The following is a 12,702-nucleotide window of genomic DNA, read 5'->3' as shown; positions in this document are numbered from 1 at the left end:
CTCGCCTGAGTGAACAAGAGACTTTAGTTTACTGGGAAGAGAAAGAAGGTGCCCAATGAGGAGGTTTTTTTGTGACAATACGCGGAACAGCGGCTGTGTCGAGGGCCACACTGTCGCAAAGCCGGGGATGATAACGGGCTGTTTCCGTAGGTGTCCAAGCGTTTTAATTCCATTTTAAAATAAACAGAAACAGTCTCGACCGCAAGAAATCTTTATTTTTGAGTTTAACGGTTTCTGTCAGTCTTTGCCCATCTTCAGAGATCAACTGCATAGTTGACGTTCTTGGATTCGTGACGCCGACTCCGTTCACTACCACCGCCTACCATCATGGTATATCTTTGAAGATGGTCAAAAACTGACCGAAACCGGTACTCACATAAATTAAGTCTTCTAGCGGACGAAACTGTTAATGTTCACTTTAAAGAACTAAAGAAAACCCGCTGTTCTCCACGATAAATGTGCTCGAAAAATATTAATTTAGTTTCCAGTAACTTAAAATATTGCTCTATACCATGCGAAATATCTCAGAAACTAAACAAACATATATTACAATAGCTTAAAATTACTAGTTTCATAGTTTAAAAAAATATTTTCCCTGCTGTGAAAACTTTAAAAAGTTCGACTACACGCAATTATTGTACTCTAAAATCAAAAGACAAATCGGTCACAAGTGGAATCGCGAGTTCGATTATACACACATCAAAAAAAGTTTTGCATCACCCCGGTTCCCAGAACTCCTGAAGATTGACGATGACTGTGGATATGTTTATCACAGACGCAGTCCGTTTGAACTTAGAACTACTTAAACCTAACTAACCTGAGGACATCACACACATCCATGCCCGAGTCAGGATTCGAATCTGCGACTGTAGCGGTCGCGCGGTTCCAGACTGTAGCGCCTAGAACCGCTCGGCCAACCAGGCCGGCGGCAGCAGATCAGTTCCAGTCATTCCACCAGAAAGGAGGTATACGGCTCGTGTTGTCTGTAGTTCAACCATGCCTAGACGGTCAATACCGCGTTTCCATGGCGTCCGCATTGTTACTTTGTGCCAGGAAGGGCTCTCAATAAGGGAAGCTACCTACGGGTTATGGCTCGGAGGAACCCTGACAGCAATGCCACGATGTTGAATAACTCTTTTCGTGCAGCCACGGGACATCGTGTTACGACTCAAACTGTGCGCAGTAGACTGCATGATGCCCAGCTTCACTCCCAACGTCCAGGACGACATCCATCTTTGCAGCCACGGTACAGATGGGTCCAAAAACGTACCTAATGGACCGCTCAGGATTTGCGTAACGTTCTCTTCAACGATGAGTGTCGCAAATGCCTTCAACAGACAATTGTCGGAGACGTGATTGGAAGCAACCTCGTCAGGCTGAACGCCTTAGACACACTGTCCAACGAGTACAGCAAGATGGAGGTTCCCCAATATTATGGGATAGCTTGACGTGGAGCCGACGTACGCCGCTGGTGCTCATGGAAGGCGCCGTAACGGGTGTACGATACGTGAGGGCCATCCTCCGACCGATAGTGCAATCATATCGGCAACATATTGGCGAGGCATTCGTCTTCATGCAGCACAACCACATCGCTCGACTATAGTGGCCAGTATGTTCTCCAGACGTGAACGCTATCGAACATGACTGGGATAGATTGAAAAGGGCTGTTTATGACGACGTGACCCACCAAACACTCTGAGATATCTACACCGAATCACCTTCGAGGAGTGGAACAATCTGGACGAACAGTGCCTTGATGAAACTGTGGATAGTATGCCACGACGAATACAGGCATACATCATGCAAAAGGATGTGCTACTGGGTACTATAATTACCGGCGAGTACAGCAACCTGGACCACCATCTCTGAAGGTCTCGCTGTATGGTCGAACAACATGCAATGTGTGGTTTTCATGAGCAATAAAAAGGTGGGAAACTATGTTTACGTTGATCTTTATCCCAATTTTCTGTAAAGTTTCCGGAACTCTCTGAACCGAGGTAATGCGAAACGTTTTTTGATGTGTGTATTACGTTCCACTGCAGTATGTGAGCATATTTATCAAAGATAATAATATTTTTCCTAGTTGTCTGTATTCCCTTTTGCCTGCTTCATTTACTGCATTTTTATATTTGCTCGTTTTTTTGCATTAAATTCTATATATCGTGTGTTATGCACTGATTTACATTGGACCTTGTCTTTCTGCCAATTTGAGTCTCTGCTGCCTTCACTACTTCATCTCTTAAAGCCAACTATTAGTCTTCCATTGCATTGCTTCCCCCTGTTTCAGTCAATCGTTAGGTAACCCTCCTAACAAACTCGCAACAACGTCTGTTTCATTCATTTTATTCAGGTCTCATCTCCTCAAGTTCTGTGTATATTAGCGAACATAGAATTAATAAAAGCATGCGATACTTAGTGTGTTTTCGTACTATGGGAAGGAAAGAATGTCATGTTTTACACAACATTCGTTATTAGGCGCTTCGAATGTTCGCCAAAGATAAAAGAAGCCTCATCAGCGTCCTTCAGTAAAATATCGGTATTGTCTTTGACGCTCTCTTCCCCGCATTTCCTGCTTCCGCCTCACAGTCTCTTTGTCAGAAATTCTAACCCGGTATTCAAAGACCTTCTGCGACACTAGACTCAAGGCTAGACCGTGGTGAGGCATAAATCTTGGCCACAGGGTTTCCGGCGACGACAAATGAAGGTCGCCGGGGGAATAGATGGTCGCCGGAAATTTGAGTGCCGGCCCCACTGTGACGACTGAGACCAGTAAAGCAGACGCCGGAGCGTTCCGCTAGAGTGCAGGCGCCGGAATTACACGGGTAATTCATTGTAGTGGACAACTGGACGACGAGCAGCGGTCTCTGGCGAAACAGAGTGCCACTATTCTTTATACTCGTGTTTCGTAGTTTGCAGCACCTTAGCGTTTCCTTCGTGCCACGTACTAAAGTAGCAAGGGCGTCCCCAAAATTTCAGAAGGGGTGGAGGTTAACACATATTACTTTCCTGGATGGTAGCGCGGGGAGTGGAAAGTGCGGGGGGGGGGGGGGGAGGGATGGAGGGAGGAATGATGGCGGCAACTATAAAGGAAATGAAACACAATTACTTATCAAATAAAATTCATAAATAAAACCGTGCATTCGATTGCGACTCGTTGAACCTTGCAATTCGGCGTGCACAGTGCAGCATTTCTCTCCCACCTTCCACACATCAGGTAAGCTGCGAGGAAGATACCTGAGTCATTTCTGGATAGCTAAGAACATTGCTAAGAACATTGCCTGCGACTGAGCGAAAGCAGCCTACAATGTACCTCAGTGAGCTAAAGTTTTGGCTTAACAATAACGTTGTGTCATTATTACGGAATGTTTGCCTATAGCTTCCACTTGCACCATTTCTACGCTTTATTTTTTTATCATATTTTAATTTTTTTATTCATTTATTTATTTATTTGCACAAATTTTCGAACCGAGGTCATCACATATAATTCATTCAGCTTTACATCTTGCACACTGCTCCAGAGCCGTGTCTTTACTTCACGCAGTGAGAGATCATTCGGCGATCGCCGTAGTTCATCAAAGAGTGCTCAAAATCGAGAGTGCTTGTTATGGCAAGGTATAATCCAACTCATCAATAATTTTAAACATGTCTGCTCTATGGGTAAAATGATTTTGGGTATTGGGGCGCGTCATTGTAAAATACACTCCTGGAAATTGAAACAAGAACACCGTGAATTCATTGTCCCAGGAAGGGGAAACTTTATTGACACATTCCTGGGGCCAAATACATCACATGATCACACTGGAAGAACCACAGGCACATAGACACAGGCAACAGAGCATGCACAATGTCGGCACTAGTACAGTGTATATCCACCTTTCGCAGCAATACAGGCTGCTATTCTCCCATGGAGACGACCGTAGAGATGCTGGATGTAGTGCTGTGGAACGGCTTGCCATGCCATTTCCACCTGGCGCCTCAGTTGGACCAGCGTTCGTGCTGGACGTGCAGACCGCGTGAGACGACGCTTCATCCAGTCCCAAACATGCTCAATGGGGGACAGATCCGGAGATCTTGCTGGCCAGGGTAGTTGACTTACACCTTCTAGAGCACGTTGGGTGGCACGGGATACATGCGGACGTGCATTGTCCTATTGGAACAGCAAGTTCCCTTGCCGGTCTAGGAATGGTAGAACGATGGGTTCGATGACGGTTCGGATGTACCGTGCACTATTCAGTGTCCCCTCGACGATCACTAGTGGTGTACGGCCAGTGTAGGAGATCGCTCCCCACACCATGATGCCGGGTGTTGGCCCTGTGTGCCTCGGTCGTATGCAGTCCTGATTGTGGCGCTCACCTGCACGGCGCCAAACACGCATACGACCATCATTGGCACCAAGGCAGAAGCGACTCTCATCGCTGAAGACGACACGTCTCCATTCGTCCCTCCATTCACGCCTGTCGCGACACCACTGGAGGCGGGCTGCACGATGTTGGGGCGTGAGCGGAAGACGGCCTAACGGTGTGCGGGACCGTAGCCCAGCTTCATGGAGACGGTTGCGAATGGTCCTCGCCGATACCCCAGGAGCAACAGTGTCCCTAATTTGCTGGGAAGTAGCGGTGCGGTCCCCTACGGCACTGCGTAGGATCCTACGGTCTTGGCGTGCATCCGTGCGTCGCTGCGGTCCGGTCCCAGGTCGACGGGCACGTGCACCTTCCGCCGACCACTGGCGACAACATCGATGTACTGTGGAGACCTCACGCCCCACGTGTTGAGCAATTCGGCGGTACGTCCACCCGGCCTCCCGCATGCCCACTATACGCCCTCGCTCAAAGTCCGTCAACTGCACATACGGTTCACGTCCACGCTGTCGCGGCATGCTACCAGTGTTAAAGACTGCGATGGAGCTCCGTATGCCACGGCAAACTGGCTGACACTGACGGCGGCGGTGCACAAATGCTGCGCAGCTAGCGCCATTCGACGGCCAACACCGCGGTTCCTGGTGTGTCCGCTGTGCCGTGCGTGTGATCATTGCTTGTACAGCCCTCTCGCAGTGTCCGGAGCAAGTATGGTGGGTCTGACACACCGGTGTCAATGTGTTCTGTTTTCCATTTCCAGGAGTGTAAATGAACAAATAAATTGCCGTTGTTTCGATCGACTTGCTGCGTTCCTCTTTAGAGTCGCCCTGACTTTGAAGAGGGCCGTATCAGTTCGGTCGAAATGTCGGCAGTTTACCAGTTTCAGTATTTTACAATGTCGGGGCCCTATACTCAAAATTATTTTATGCAGAATGACACCGGCCGTGGAATGTTACGAAGTTATATCTGCAATAGTGTTCAAGTCTGTAATATTAATGCCGGCCGTATTGGCCGAGCGGTTCTAGGCGCTACAGTCTGGAACCGCGCTACCGCTACGGTCACAGGTTCGAATCCTGCCTCGGGCATGGATGTGTGTGATGTCCTTAGGTTACTTAGGTTTAAGTATTTCTAAGTTCTAGGGGACTGATGACCTCAGAAGTTAAGTCCCATAGTGCTCAGAGCCATTTGAACCATTCGTAATATTAATTTTCTTCGTGTATGAAGCATGCAATTTCGTTAACACAAAAACATTGCTAATTGCTTAGGAAAATCTAATATTTAATGATGGCGTAATAATTTCCAGTTTTACTGCAACGTCTTCAAGACGTGGTACACAAATTTCTATTTGCAAGTCACCTGAAACATCTTGTGCTTCTTCAGGTAATTCATTAGTGATCCTACTTGTGTCGTTATGTTCTGTTACGAGTAAGTCACGGATTTCTGTTACTTGATCTCCCACCAGAACTATATCCATGGCCTTCGTTTTCAGGACGTTAACTACTGGATCCAGTACTGACATGTATTTTGTTACTATAATTAAAGTAGCAGTGAAAGGTGGTTTCGTAACGGCTGATTATCTTGTGGCACAATTTTAATTCTGTCGATACTTTTCCCTATGCTGGTATTCTCGAGTTCGAAAGAATATGTGAGACACGACTGACGTGGACTTTACATTGAGATGATGCTGCCAATACTACACGCGGGGTGCATCTACTCATTCTGCATTACCAGCTGAGCGCTCCAGCCCTGACGGGCCATTCAGTTCCGTCCGGTCGCCAAGCCATCCTCCGCTATATGACGTCATCAACGGTCAGTATATCATTCTCCCTGCCGTTGTCAGATACATAGACAGTAGAGCCTCTACTTTTCATTCAAGTATCTACTCAGCTGGCGTCACGAAGCTGCAAAATAAAAACGAATGATTGAATTTTATAGTAATTTGTAACGACGTCGGCCACCCCTCATTGCTTCTGCAATCCAGACGATAAGGCTACCGTATTCCCTTGTACCAAGAATGAGCCTCCTAGTTACCTTCGATTATAAAAGTAAACTTCCGAAAGCACTCCATCCCATTATTCGTTCCCTCCTCTATATGTACCTGTTGAGATATCTCAAACATGTAACTTCAGGAAATCTTTCACTGGATATAACAAGTTGGCGTACGCATCAGAGCAGATAGAAGGGAACGGAAGATCATCAACTGATTTAGTCTGCTTTTCGCCAGGTAATGGAAATATTCTATCAACACAACCGGGACCTGTGGTTAGTCTTTGTGGATATAAATCAAACTTTAGATCCCGTGAGGAAGGAAAAGGTGTGAGAAACACTAAAGAAAACTAGAATACAGAATGGCATTCTACACCAGATGGAGAAATTGTACGATGACAGCCACAGTAAGGTCAAAACACCCGTAGAAATGAGTGAAACCGTGGGCATTAAATTGGGTTAAGGTAAGGCGGAGTTCTGTCTCCTTTCCATTACCGTGATAAACGACATTCAAGGAAAAGTACATCGAACAATTCGAGGTGACTAAACGAAATTCTTGTTGTTCGCTGATGATGTGTTGTCTCCGATACTGTTTATATAGACAAAGGAATGTCTAACTAAATACAAGCGGCTAGTAACATCTGTCAAATAGTTAAAGACTTAACACGGAAGAAGAAACTACCATTAAAATGTAAGTCATCTCTGAAACCAACTGCATTCCCTTTTGACATTTGGTTGAGTAACATGGACCATGACAGTAGCAGAATTCAAGCATATGACATGACTTTCATTCCTAGTATGGTCAGAGAAATGAAGTAATCCGAAAACAGCCAAAATTGTAAGACTTCAAAAAAAAAAAAACACCTCGCAGCGGTTGAGATAATATGGGCAAATGCGAGGCAAGAATGCTATGAAGCTACCAAGAGTAACGTACTATTTAAAATTCAGAAATGGAAGGCCGAGAGGAATACGAAGACTCGGCTACAAGGGCACGAGGACAGAGGACATGCCTGGGACAGCATCGAAGAGGGAGAGGCCGTAATTGGCGGAGACGTCTCATACGCCGATCCATCGAACAAGGTGGGACGTCGTGGTCTGATGATGACGAACGTGATGATGGCGTAGAAGGGTTGTCCAAGATATCCACAAAAAAGTAATGCATACTTTCACCATGAGCCACATTTGCTGGTTCTTTAACTATGAAAGTGGGGTCAGTCGCCAATAACTGTCTTCGGTACTTGCTAGAGCGCATGCTAATAACATTCAATTTTCATTGAGCTTGTAACACATCTTAATAAATCTACACACACCAAAAGAAGTTTTGCATCATCTCGGTTTCGAGAGTTCCGAAACATGTACAGAAAATTGTAATAGCCAGCAGCTGTGGCCGAGCGGTTCTAGGCACTTCAGTCCGGAACCGCACTGCTGCTACGGTCGCAGATTCCAATCGTGCCTGGGGCATGGATGTGTGTGATGTCCTTATGTTAGTTAGGTTTAATTGTTCTAAGTCTAGGGACTGATGACCTCAGATGTTAAGTCCCGTTGTGCTTACAGCCATTTGAACCTTTTGAAAACTGGAATAGAGATCAACATAAACATCATTTCCGCCCTTTTTATTCCTCATGAAAACCAGACATTGCATGTTGTACCACGATACAGCTAGACCTTCAGAGGTGGTGGTCCAGATTGCTGTACACACCGGCACTTATAATATTCAGTAGCACGTCCTCTTGCATTGATGCATACCTGTATTCGTCGTGGCATACTATCCACAAGTTCAGAATGATCCGGTGTTCAAGTCGGGATGAAATAGAGATGGTCTTCGTGTACGGCCAAACATTTGGAAACGGTCGGGAGGCAGCATGGCTATACCAAGAGTAGTAGCCTCACAGACACTGATCACACCACACACCATTTCATGCTCTTTTTGGGAGTGTGTGTGATCACTAATCTTTTCAGTCATACGAACGTGCAGAGAGGTGGACGACTGTGCGTACACTAGATTTGGAGCTTTTACTAGGGTTCGTCAAAAATGTTGTCTGTTCTTTCGGACATGTCTGAAAGAACAGACACCACATATATATATATAATTACGGCAAAGATGGCAAGTCATCTCTTTGGTGCAAATGCACACCAAGCTCTAACTTCTACGGTAATCGGCGAAATGCCGCGAGGAAGCTGAGACTTTATGCTTGTCGGAAGCGAGCTAGAGTAGTCCCTGCAGCTGTGAAAACCACTGTGTGCGAATGGCTTAGCGGTCAAAGCAACTGCCTAGTAAGCAGGAAGTCCGGGCTCGAATCCCGGTCTGGCACAAATTTTCGACTTTCCATATTGATTTACATGAATGACCGCTCGGAACCAATATCTCTGATCCATTTGTGTGTTAATTCATAATAGCAGCTGGATCAAAAATGTTGTCTATTCTTTCAGACATGTCTGAAAGAACAGACACCACACACACCACACACACACATACACACACACACACACACACACATACACACACACACACACACACACTCACATCACATCACATCACATCAGGCTAGAACGTTTAAGGGATTCGCTTAATGCCGCTAGCAATGAGGATAACGGCAAGGGGCACTACATTCGTAGTGTGTCGATAAGTTGAGAATTATTGTCTGACGGGAGGCGTGCTAGGGTAGTCACTGCTGGTGTGATGACCACTTTGTCCAGATGGCTTAGTGGTCAGTCTGCTTTCGGCAGTGGTGAGGCGAGCACATCTTATTTGCGTCTCGCCTTTTGTTCTGGTTGCTACCAAGCGCGTTTTTTGTTTACTTGCCTTCGTGTCCTAATTCACTGACCGTCATGATGCTTTCTTATCACCAAGCAACGATTAAATTGACGTTTCCTTTGGATCATGAACGACCCAAAGCGTATGAAAATCGAACATTTTAAGCGGCGCGAAATGCGTCTTCGGCTACAAAATGTTTTCGGCACTTTTTTCGATCCTTAGTACTACTGTATACATAAGACGGGAGAATGAAGGGCTGTGAGTCGACATTGTGCAGCGTCTTGCTACTAACAGTCTCAAGTTCCGATATTTTGATGGTCATATAGGACCTGTAGTGGTTGATAACGCTGGTTTTGGCCTCCGAATGTTGCGGTTTTTTTAACTCCAGTTTCAGATGCCGTCGGACGTTATGGTGGCCGCCTTTAAAGCGTATGGCCACGTCGTCAGTCACGTTGTTGAAAAGTGCAAGTCATTCGAAACACGCCGTGGCCTCAACGATGTCTGGCACATAAAAACTAAACTGAGGGAGCACGTGCCTTCCTAATTGGTAATTGCCGGCTGCCGACCTGTCGTCATGTACAATTACCAGCCGCACACTTGATCAGGTCATGTCTGTATTGAAAGTCTCTGACAAAGACTAATTCAGACGCCGATCGGAGGAAGTACGATGGCCGTCAGCCGACGCCAGCCGTTCGTCCCCATCCCATGGTTGTTGATCAAGGAGCTGTACCGATCTCTGACCGACATGTCTGACGACAGCTTCGCGCCATCCGACATGGAATAAAGTGTTAGGAAGCAACAGTCACAGATGAAACGGAAGAGACAACGCTGTACCCCTTCTGATGACTGTCTCTATCGGATGCGTGCACAGGATGACGACCTTGTTACTGATGATGCACTGTCCTCTGACACCTCTGCACCTGATGGCGCGACGTCTTTCCATGCCTCCGTCTCCACTCAGCATTAACCTACGAACACCAACCTTCCCCCGCCTGCATCTGATGCCTTGACCCCATTTCTGTGTCTGACACTACCTGTGGGCGCATCTCTGTTAGAGTGACACTGAACCGGCCTTTCTGTTTCCTGGGCGAACGACGTCGATGCTGTACAGAGCGATGGACCTCACTTGGTGGGGCCAGTTCCCTCCCCGTCACGTTGATGTGCCCTTCCATGGGGTCCTAACTGATTCTAACGTGTTTGAATGGCCCAACCTCCTGGCGATGGCAGGTTTCCACACTTATCGCAGAGCCACCTTCAGGAGGTGCACGTTGTCACTTTCTGTGCTCCCTAAGATTTTACAGCACATGTCTAACATGTTTCCCCTAATAGTAGTGGGGTAGCGATCTTCCTATGTGATGGTATCCATACTGATATAGTTGCCTGTCTCCCTGATGCTAGAGGTATGGCGCTCCGTTTAGTGACGTCAGGATCTATGCGCCATCTGGTTCGGGTCACTGCCGCGAACGTTCCGCTTTCTTTTCCGAGAGAGTCTCGTCCCTTTCCTGGGTCGGCAGGATGCACTGGTCATGTGAGGCAATTTTAACTCCCACGTCAATCTCCATACGCGAAGCTAGCGACAGTTCTCCAGTACCTCAGCCGTGTGGGTTCTTGGGAGCATGTTCACTGTGATCGTCTGGGTTTATGCAATTCACTACCTATTGTTCCATACGGATCGGTCGAGTTTGCATCTCCCGCGGTGTTATTATTGGGGTGTAGGTTGCTGCAATTGGGCCCATTCTGTTTACTGACCATGACACATATATCCGTGCCATTAAACTCTGCCACCAAAAGGTGTGACGTGCCCGAGGGCAATGGAAACTGAAGACGATCCACCTTACTTCACCCGACTGCCGGAAGCTCACCAACACCACCCACGTGGACAGCTTATCACCGGCGCCGTGATGCATGTCAGTCTGTCCTGTGATAGTGGATGCAAGGCGGAACTGAAGACGCTGCGTGGCGGCAGGAACCCAGGGTTACTACTTCACCATTCTGCGGGAATGTGCAATGATGCCATATTCGCCAGTGCTTCAGGCGATGACGAATCGTGTCAAGATACAGCTCACATCTCTCTCTCTCACCGTCACCTTGAAGGTAGCGTACACACATAGGGTTAGTGTAGGAGCGTCCATCTGTGTATCATATGATAGCGGAACGGCGCTACCATCAGAGGGCTCTGATTAATGTTCTTACAACTGATGATGGGCGGCGTTTAGATACCCAAAGGGATACACACACATCAAAAAAAGTTTTAGATAACGTCCGTTCCGAGAGTTCCGGTACCTGCACAGAAAATTGGAATAGAGATCAACACAAACATCATTTCCGCCCTGTTTATTGATCATGAAAACCACACATTGTGTCTTGTACCACAATACAGCGAGACCTTCAGGGGTGGTCGTCCAGATCGCTGTACACACCGGTACGTCTTTCATTGATGGATGCCTGTATTCGTCGTAGCATATTATCCACAAGAAGGTAGGAGACGAGGTACTGGTAGAAGTAAAGCTGTGAGGACGGGTCGTGAGTCGTGCTTTGGTAGCTCAGTTTGTAGAGCACTTGCCCGCTAAAGGCAAAGGTCCGAGTTCGAGTCTCGGTCCGGCACACAGTTTTAATCTGCCAGGAAGTTTCATATCAGCGTACACTCCGCTGCAGAGTGAAAATCTCATTCTGGAAACATCCCCCAGCCTGTGGGTAAGCCATGTCTCCGCAATGTCCTTTCTTTCAGGAGTGCTAGTTCTGCAAGTTTCGCAGGAGAGCTTCTGTAAGGTTTGGAAGGTAGGAGACGAGGTACTGGCAGAGGTAAAGCTGTGAGGACGGGTCGTGAGTCGTGCTTGGGTAGCTCAGTTAGTAGACCACTTGCCCGCGAAAGGCAAAGGTCCCGAGTTCGAGTCTCGGTCATTCACACAGTTTTAAACTGCCAGGAAGAGACAATATAATTATCAAAAATTGAAGTAATTATATTTATAAACAAACATATTTATAAAGGCTCTTGCGTTTGGAGTCGCCATCAGAAAACCTTTAAGTTTCCCTTCATAAGCTGTCCGAGGACATTTTTCTACGATGTTTTTTATGGTTCGATTTCACCACATTCGCAGGACGACGTCGATTTCTTGCGCCGTTTTTGCATGAAATAGACACATCTACTACGCCGGGTCAGTAATCTGTTCCGAGTTGACCAGGTATTACATGATAACTCAAATCCCGAAGGCTTTTGGGTAATACATGGAATTTCGTTACTATGCTTTGTCGTCCATTGTTGATGCCAGGCTTTAGTCAAGCTGAATTTTTTCTCTGTGGCTGTAGTTGCCGTTTTGATAAGTGGCTTTCTGGATCGAATAATGCTATGGGTTGTGTACTCAATATCCTCACGTACTGGTAGGTTATTTTTGCACAAGATCTTCTTGTATTCTCTCTAGAGTGGGTTTATATTACGCAAATTTGGCGATAGTATATGGTTAGGTACTGGGAGCCATTCCATAGTAGTGTTGATGACTCCTGCGCTCATTCTCATTGAGCTGAGCGTCAATTTTAGGAGAGTGAAGACTGTTAAGCCACACTGGCATACAGTATTCAGCACTTTAGAAGACTAGGTTGAGACAGGAT

The sequence above is a fragment of the Schistocerca cancellata genome, chromosome 1 (assembly GCF_023864275.1).
Source record: "Schistocerca cancellata isolate TAMUIC-IGC-003103 chromosome 1, iqSchCanc2.1, whole genome shotgun sequence".
Lineage (NCBI taxonomy): Eukaryota > Metazoa > Arthropoda > Insecta > Orthoptera > Acrididae > Schistocerca > Schistocerca cancellata.
This window is presented reverse-complemented; position numbering follows the sequence as displayed.